Here is an 8,462-nt window from a genome sequence, read left to right as displayed (position 1 = left end):
TTTTGGTATAGGCAATGAATAAAGAAGTCCATAGAATCAATGACAAGAAGTTTTTGGCTGTAAGAAAATGTCTCATGATTATACAAAGTCTTTCACAACCTCCTATGTTTGCCACCTCCAAAAATCTCTAGATATAAGCTCTAATCTCTTGTTTAATCTAAAATATTATGCTACTGAGAAGTTGAGATCAACTTCAAAATAATTAAATGAGCTTTTTCTTTTGGCACATATAAACAAGCTTAAAAATAGAGTAGATTTTTTTTAACTCAAACTTAGAAGTATCATGAGACTTAAAAGAAGTATTTTTAATATCATGACCAAGAAGATCAAAAGGCATAGTTGATTAAACTTTCTTTGCAAATATTAAATCAATAGTCAATATTGATTTGATTGCTGAAAGATGAAATTCCTTGGACTTTAAGATGACCATTCTTTATTGATGAAAAACTATATTTCTTTCTTTTGATCCAAGATAAAAAAAAAAGCCTAAAAAATGTATTTGATAAACTTTATTGCATTTCTATGTTAATATGCATTTTGATGTTGAATCTTAGTAATAACATATTCCAACAAGCTTGTCAACAATTTGATATGTATATTGATATAAAATACTTAAGGTTGTTGTAATCTATATATACAATGATTGGATTAAAGGTGCCTTCTAGATAGTGACATTAGTTTTGATAAGAATCTATAATTTTAAGTTCTTTATTATGGATTTTATAAATAATCTTTATTATTAAAAATTTCTTAAAATAAAAAGCTATTAGATGGAATTTATCATTTTTTTATTTGTAATAATACCACATCTAATGCAAAGACTAATGCATCTATTTTCATAAAAAATGCTTCTAAAAAATTAATGTGATACAAATTTAATGTAAAAATAATTCTTTTTCAAAGTATCAAAAAATATTTTGGCTTCTTTAATCCATTAAAATTTATCTTAATAAGTCAAATGTATAAATAGAGCTATTATTTGAAAAAAAAATTGATGAAGATTCAAAAGTAATTGACAAAGGTTAAAAAATATTCCATATTTATTACTATTTTTAAAATCTTCTAATCTATGATAGTTTAAAACTTCTTAGAATCCATCATAAGACCTTTTTTGAAAATGATGTATTCTAAGAAGTCAACTTAAGTAGTATGGAATATATATTTTACTACTTTGGTATATAATTTTGTATCTTTAAGTATTTATAATACACAAAAAATATAAATTTTAAATTTTTTTATATTCTTAGAATAGATAAGAATGTGGTCTAAATTTTAGATGATAAAATTATCAAGGAACTAACAAAAAATATCATTCATAAGATGTTGAAAAGGAATTGGTATATTTGTGAGTCCAAAAGGCATGACATTATATTTGAAATATCCATATTTAGTTCAAAAAGCAATCTTTAATTTATCTCCTTCATTAACATGCACCACATTGTATATTCTTTGTAGATCTATTTTTGTGCAAATCTTTTTTTAATTGAATTCATCAAAAAGTCTTGAAATAAAAAATAAAAGATATCTATTATTCATATTAATCTTGTAAAATTCTCAATAGTTTATGTACATCCATAAAGATCTATCATTTTTTTTTACAAACAAGATAAGAACTCTTGTTGGAGATATTAAATGGCATATAAAGTTCTTAGCTAAGTTTTTATTAATGAATTCTTTTAGTGCAACCAACTTATTATTCGATAAGTTGTAGATTGGCCTGGATGGTAGTTGAGCTCTTTCTTGAAGATCAATTAATTAATCATAAGGTCAATGCTCTTAAAGAGTATTTATAATTTTTTTTTCAAAATTATTTGAAAATCTTGATATTAGCTGAAAATACTACTTGATGTCTTTTTGCCATCAAAAATATATATAGTGTATATAGCAAAAGATGATCTTTCTTTTGCCTTATGTGTTAAAGCACTTGCATTTGCTAATAGGGATTTGGTTATATTAGACTCAAGTATTTCTACTTCACTAATCGAATTTTTAATTAAATTATAAAAAAATTCAAGGTTCCAAGAAATCTCTTCTATTTGAAGGTTATATTCATTTAACCGTAATAATCCTAAAATAATTAGATTAAAGAAAAATCTTATCACATCAAATATTAATATGTTATTTTGATCATTAATTCTTATATCTAAAAAAATAGTCTTTTAGGTAACATCTTTAAAAGATAAAAAATGACCACCTATGAATTTTATATATATATATAGATTTAGCTTTCTTGACTAAAGATATTTTTTATTTCTTGACAAAGAATTTGTCTAAAATATAAGATGAGGCTCTTAAATCTAATAAAATAAAGACTTTATGATTTTTAAGTCCTTAATATACATCTACTATAAAACAAAGTAAAATATTTGATAAGAGAATAGGAACTTTATTAAATGTTGTATATGATTCTAGGTATAGAATTCCTTTTGTAGCTAAAGAGATTCATTTTTTGACACATTGTCTTCCTTGACAATTGTATTCATCATTTTTTAATTGTATTTTTATTTGGAACTATATTGAGTAGTTTCTTTAGCTTCTCTACAATACAAGCAGAAATTTTCTTTATAATGTTGAGTCTTTTTTTACTTATAGAGATTTAAAACATACAATATCAATTTCCATTAATTTTGGCCTTGATGAATAAGTTTTATAAAACTTAGGAGCTTTTTTCATTACTAGATTTATTCTTATATAGCCAATTTTTTTTTCTTGATGCCTTTCAAATAATCAATTGTTGTGTATAATGGCTTAAGGAATAAATTTTTCTAAAGAATTTATTTTTAAAATTATCCATAATAGAACTTTAATTTTAACTTTGAATCCATATCAAAATTTATTGATAAGGGCTTTGTCATTCAAATCTACATCATAAGAAAAGTTTTGAAATTCATTAGTACATATGATAGATAATTATAATCCTTGTCATAAAAATAATGGCTTTATTTCTAATATTCTTTTTAAATCATTATTTTTAAATGTTGTTGTGAACACTTGTAGAAATGAATTCAAATCACAAAAGAGCCATGAATCCTTTTCCATTAAAGGTAAAAATTTTAAAAAAATAATTCTAGATAGAAGTGTGACTATAAATTCAATTTGAATAAATCCATCAGGATATTGGAAAAGATACAATCTTAGATACAGCTTAACTAATTGCAATAATCTTCAAAATTTTGATTTTGTTCCATTAAACTTCTTGAGCATATTAATTCTTATTTCTTTTGTGTTTGTAAAAGCAAGACTTTCTAGATTTGGTTGCGAGGTCAATCTACTTATTTTTTTTAACTGCTCAACTTCTTAGCATAGACTCTTGAATTTTTTCATAGGTATAAGAATAGTAATTTTATAGTTAATATTGATAATGCATGAAATTTCCATCTTAAGAGTATTTATAAGCTTGTGAAGATTTGCAATAGTTGCAAATTTATTCTCACTTCGGCCAAATATAGCATTCATGACTTTTTTTTATTTAAAAATAATTTAATAAATCCCTAAATCAAATTAAAGGATGGTTATCTATAATCTTTAATACCAAATAAGAATTTATATAAAAAGGATAATCTACTATCTTTAAAAAAAAACAATGTTTAAAAAGTAAATATTAATTCAAACTGAGTAATGTACAACCTTCAAAATATAATAATAGAAGTGAAGTAATCTACTCACTTCTAAAAACAAGGCAAGAATAATGAATTAAGATTCTTGTTAATTTTTCAAGGACAAAAACTCAAGAAAAATATATAAACAAATAAAAAATTGAATAAAAAAAATGACTAATTAGAAATAAAAAAGCAAATATATTTAATAAGAAATTGGAATGGCTATTGTCAAAGACTAAAAAACTTAAGATTCTTGAGATTAGACTAGAAGCAAGAAAAGAATTGACAAGAATAAAGAAGACTTTACTCTTATCTTTATATGTATTATCTACCTAAGAGCTACATAATAATATTCCATAGGAATTCTAATATATGTTTAATATGCAAGACACATGTCTTAACTTACAAGGCAAGTTTTTTATATATATATGTAACATTATTAACTTGTACTACAAGCTATCAATACATGTCATACATGGCTAACTTGTTAGCCAAGTTTCTAACCAATCAATCACCTACATATATATAAAGGTGAAATTATGTTTATAAAGCTTTTAGGAAGCTTCTCTACAAGATATTATCAAATTAACTTATTTTTATCTACTTCTACTTATTTATATTATCAAGATAATTATATGTATGTTTATAATATATAGAGCCTTTATTTAAGAATATGGATTATATGAATAAAAAAAAATACTTCAACTTCTTTTTATATTTGAAGCTAAAACAAATCTCTTGAAATAAGTTCAAATGTTTTGTTATATCTAAAGTATGTTATTATTAAAGAGTCATATTTTATTTAACGTTGTTGTGTTGTGACATGATTATATCATGAAAATATGACTAAAAATATTTTTTTAATTAATATTCTATTATATTAGTTCAACAAGAATTCAAAATATTTTAATAAGGCTTTTATGAAAGCCTCTTAGCCTATTTTCTTGTCTTAATAGCAAGTAAATAAAATTTAATTAGTATTTTTACCCTCTAGGATAAAGAACCACTTTTACTGCCTTAAAAAGGCCTTCAATTGTTAAAATCAGGTTAGAAGAGATAAATGGTTGAAATGGTTGATACTAGGGTCAAGTTGAGGATAGGACTAAAAAATCCTTAGGATAGATTAGATTGATATCCAAGGATTGACCGTTTGTGAAACAAGGTCAAAATCATATCTTTCGTCATTAAAATGATTATTTAAGATAAATTAGAGTTTCATTCAAAGATCAGAGGTTATAATTTGAGAGCTAACTTGAAGCTCTTTCCAAAGGCATAAGAATTTTTTTTTTTGGATTTTTGAGGATTTAGCAATTATTATTCAAAGTCAGGGTTTGTATTGGTGATTTGGATTTTATATAATATAATTATGCCTAGCAATTTTGGCTAGTTCGTACAATTGGTGTAATGGCTATGGTTCAAAATTTGATATTATTTGGATTATTGAGTATACTAAGTGTATACAAATTTTTGTGATAATCTAATGGTGTTGTTTAGAAATATTTGATTTTTAGCATAAGAGGGTTTCAAAAGTTGGCAATTTGAGGTTGAATAGGATTTTTGTAATATCAAGAGATCTACACGTTAGATCAAGGTGTAATTTGGTATGGTGTTGAATGACTTGAAGATCAAAGTGCATACTAATTTTGAGTTAAAGTTAACACTTTGAGAAGGAAAAATCTCTCCTAGGATTTTTACTCTACTTTTTAAGTTGGCACCCGAGTGACATTAGTGCAATTTTTGGAGGTTTTTTCACAATCTATAAATTAGATTGGGCTGAAAATTCTTGAGCATATAGAAGATTTAAATTGACAATTGCATGCAAAATTTTATATCAAGTAGATGGTCAGATTAGAAGTTACAACTTCTTAAAGCTTAGTAATTAGGATTGGGGCTTATAAGAAAAATCTAAATTACTTAAATATGAAAGTAACAAGGTAATTGAGGTTTATGAGTAATTGAGGCTATTAAGAAGAGTATTTTTTAGTACTTTTGAATCGAAATTTGGATTATATTCTTCTCATATGGATGAAACCTATCAAGATTTTTTGGATATTTGTGAAATGCAACCTCAATTTCCACAACTAGGTGCACAGTGCATTCTCAAGCAAGACAATATGTAATATGACAACATGCATATGATTATAAGTGATATTTTAAAATAAATAATTTTTATTTATAATAAAGAAGTTTTTTTAAAAAATTGATTTACTAGAATCATTATAAAGATTCTATCTAATATAATAAATAAAATATTTGTTCATATACTTGAAAAAATTATATCAAAATAAATAGTGTATAGAATAGATATTAGTTTATTTTTATAAGATATTGATAAAATAGACTAATAATTCATAGAATATTTGGTTCAGGAGGACAAATGGTTAATTTAGTTATTAAAAGTGATTATTATAGGATTACAATTAGAATCTAAAAATCAGTAGCAATTATATAAGAATTGTAGAAGTTTGTTGGGGTGCCAAACTGTGATAGTCATGAGTCGGGGTTAAGCTTGGCGTTGCCTCTTTGTTTCTTTGTTTTCTTTGTTGTTGAAGAGTAATGGATAGTTTTTGAATACTGAGAAGTGAGTCTGTAGAATAAATTAGAGATTGATTTATGAGTTATTGATTATGTAATTGGAGTATTATGTGATTGAAGTATATGAGAAGTTATTGGAAGATTGATTATGAATGGAAGATTATGATTGTTGTTTATTGAGAGTTGTGTGTGTGTTTCGACAAAGAAAGTCTATAATTACAGAAATTGTGTGGATCTAGATTGGTTGGAGTGAAGTCTATTTTCTTGGTGTTGGATAGAAATTATTGTGTTTTGAGCAGTCTTTTGAGAGTGTAGGGTTGCATATTGTGGTTATCAATTGATAAAGGAGTATTATTACTGGAAGGAAGCATTGTAGTATTTCTTGATATTTTTAGTGGTTCGGATTACAATTAATTGAGTGACCCTAACTTGTAAGCACATGTATTTAGTCTTTCCCTAAGTCGAATTTCCCTATACATGTTTATTTTGAAAAGAATTTGTAGGCTAAGTAAAATGATAATTATATTTTAAGCGCCGTCGCCGAGGATTGACAATAGCATTGAGTGTTAGGAATTAACTGCCAAATGAATAGATGGGAAATAGAAAGCAAATTCAGCAGTATATAATGAAAGATTATGGTTATTAAGAATGAGAACATTTCAATAAAGAAAACATGTTAGGCGAAAGTAAGATAAGAGAGAGCGCAAGCAAGAGAATCGCTACAAAATAAGCAAGAATACAAGTTAAAAAGGAAGTGTCAACAAAGTTGGATTAAGCCATGATTGCATGCCTGTCGGCATATCCGAACATACCCAGAAGCTGACCGATCTCTAATATTTCAGACATATATACCGTTAAGAAAATTACCAAGAATATTTGTAAAATTTTTTGTCAATAGCCCAACGTATTTCTTGAGTTCATTAACTACAAGTGGAAGAAATACAGAAGAATTGGATATTCTATTGGGTACCTTCTCAATAGCAGAAACTGTCAATTCTATAAAAACTGGTTCTGTAGAATGGCATAAATTGCTTGCCAATAAGGGCCAATTCAGCGTATTTCAAAATCTTTTAACTTAAATTGTTGTTGTTAAACTCAACATTATGATAATAAACTCAAAATTATTAAACTTATTTAGGGATAGGTTGTTGTTGAACTCAAAATTTAAAGTTCCATAGGATTTAGAAGAAGCATTCTTAATATTATAGATAAGAAGATTAGAGGAGATACTCAATTGAATTTGCTTGACAAAGGTTGAATCAATAGTCAATGTTGATTTTATTGCTCAAAGATGAAAATGCTCGAGCTTTAAGAGAATTGTTCTTTGTTGATCAAAAGATGCATTTTCTTCTTTTGGTACAAGATAAGATCATCTAGAAAGGACGTCTCATAGACCTTATAGTTTTTTGAATCAATAAGTGGTTTTAAAATTGAATTTAGATAAAGACATACTCCAACAGACTTGATGATGGTTCAAAACACGTGTTGACATGAAATACTTAAGGTTCTTATGATATGTATATATAATATCAAGAATGTAAGATTATATGCCGAGTTAAAAAAGTATGTATTCCACCATACTCAAGTTGACTTTTTAGGATACATCATTTCCAATGAATGTCTTATGATGGATTCCAAGGTCCAAACTATCATAGATTGGAAGATTTTAAGAAGTGTACAAGATGTGCAATGTTTTTTGGGCTTTGCTAATTACTACCAAATCTTCATCGAGAATCGCTTTACTTACACATTTGATTTGCAAAGATAAAATTTAATAAAATAAAGAAGTACAAGCATCATTTAATGCTTTAAATAAGAAGTTTACTTTTGTACCAATCTTATATTGTATCAACTTCTCTAAAGTATTTTTTATAAAAATAGATATGTCAGACTTTGCCATGGATGTTGTGTTGTCACAAATATGATTAGGTAGAAGTAAATAAATCTAAATTAATTTCATAAAGCCATCTAAAAAAGCTTCCTAAAAGCTTCATAGATGAAGTTTTAACTTTAGATGTATATGTAGGTTAGAAACTTGGCGAACAAGCTAATCACGTGTTAGTAGCTTTTAGAATAAGCTATCTATGTGGTGTATACATAGATAATTTGCCTTGCAAGTTAAGACATGTAGCTAGCAAAGTCAACAGATGTTGGAGGTCTTATAGAATATTGTGACATAGCTACTATTTATAGAATATATATAGAGGCAAGAATAAAGCCTTTTTTATTCTTGTCAATGTCTTTTTAGTCCTTAATCTTGTTTCAAGACTTTCTAGTTTTCTTCAATCACACAAGAGTATATTGAGAATTCTCTTTCTTTGAGATCCA

This window comes from Physcomitrium patens, chromosome 15 (genome assembly GCF_059467195.1).
Source record: "Physcomitrium patens ecotype Gransden chromosome 15, ASM5946719v1, whole genome shotgun sequence".
NCBI lineage: Eukaryota > Viridiplantae > Streptophyta > Bryopsida > Funariales > Funariaceae > Physcomitrium > Physcomitrium patens.
This window is presented reverse-complemented; position numbering follows the sequence as displayed.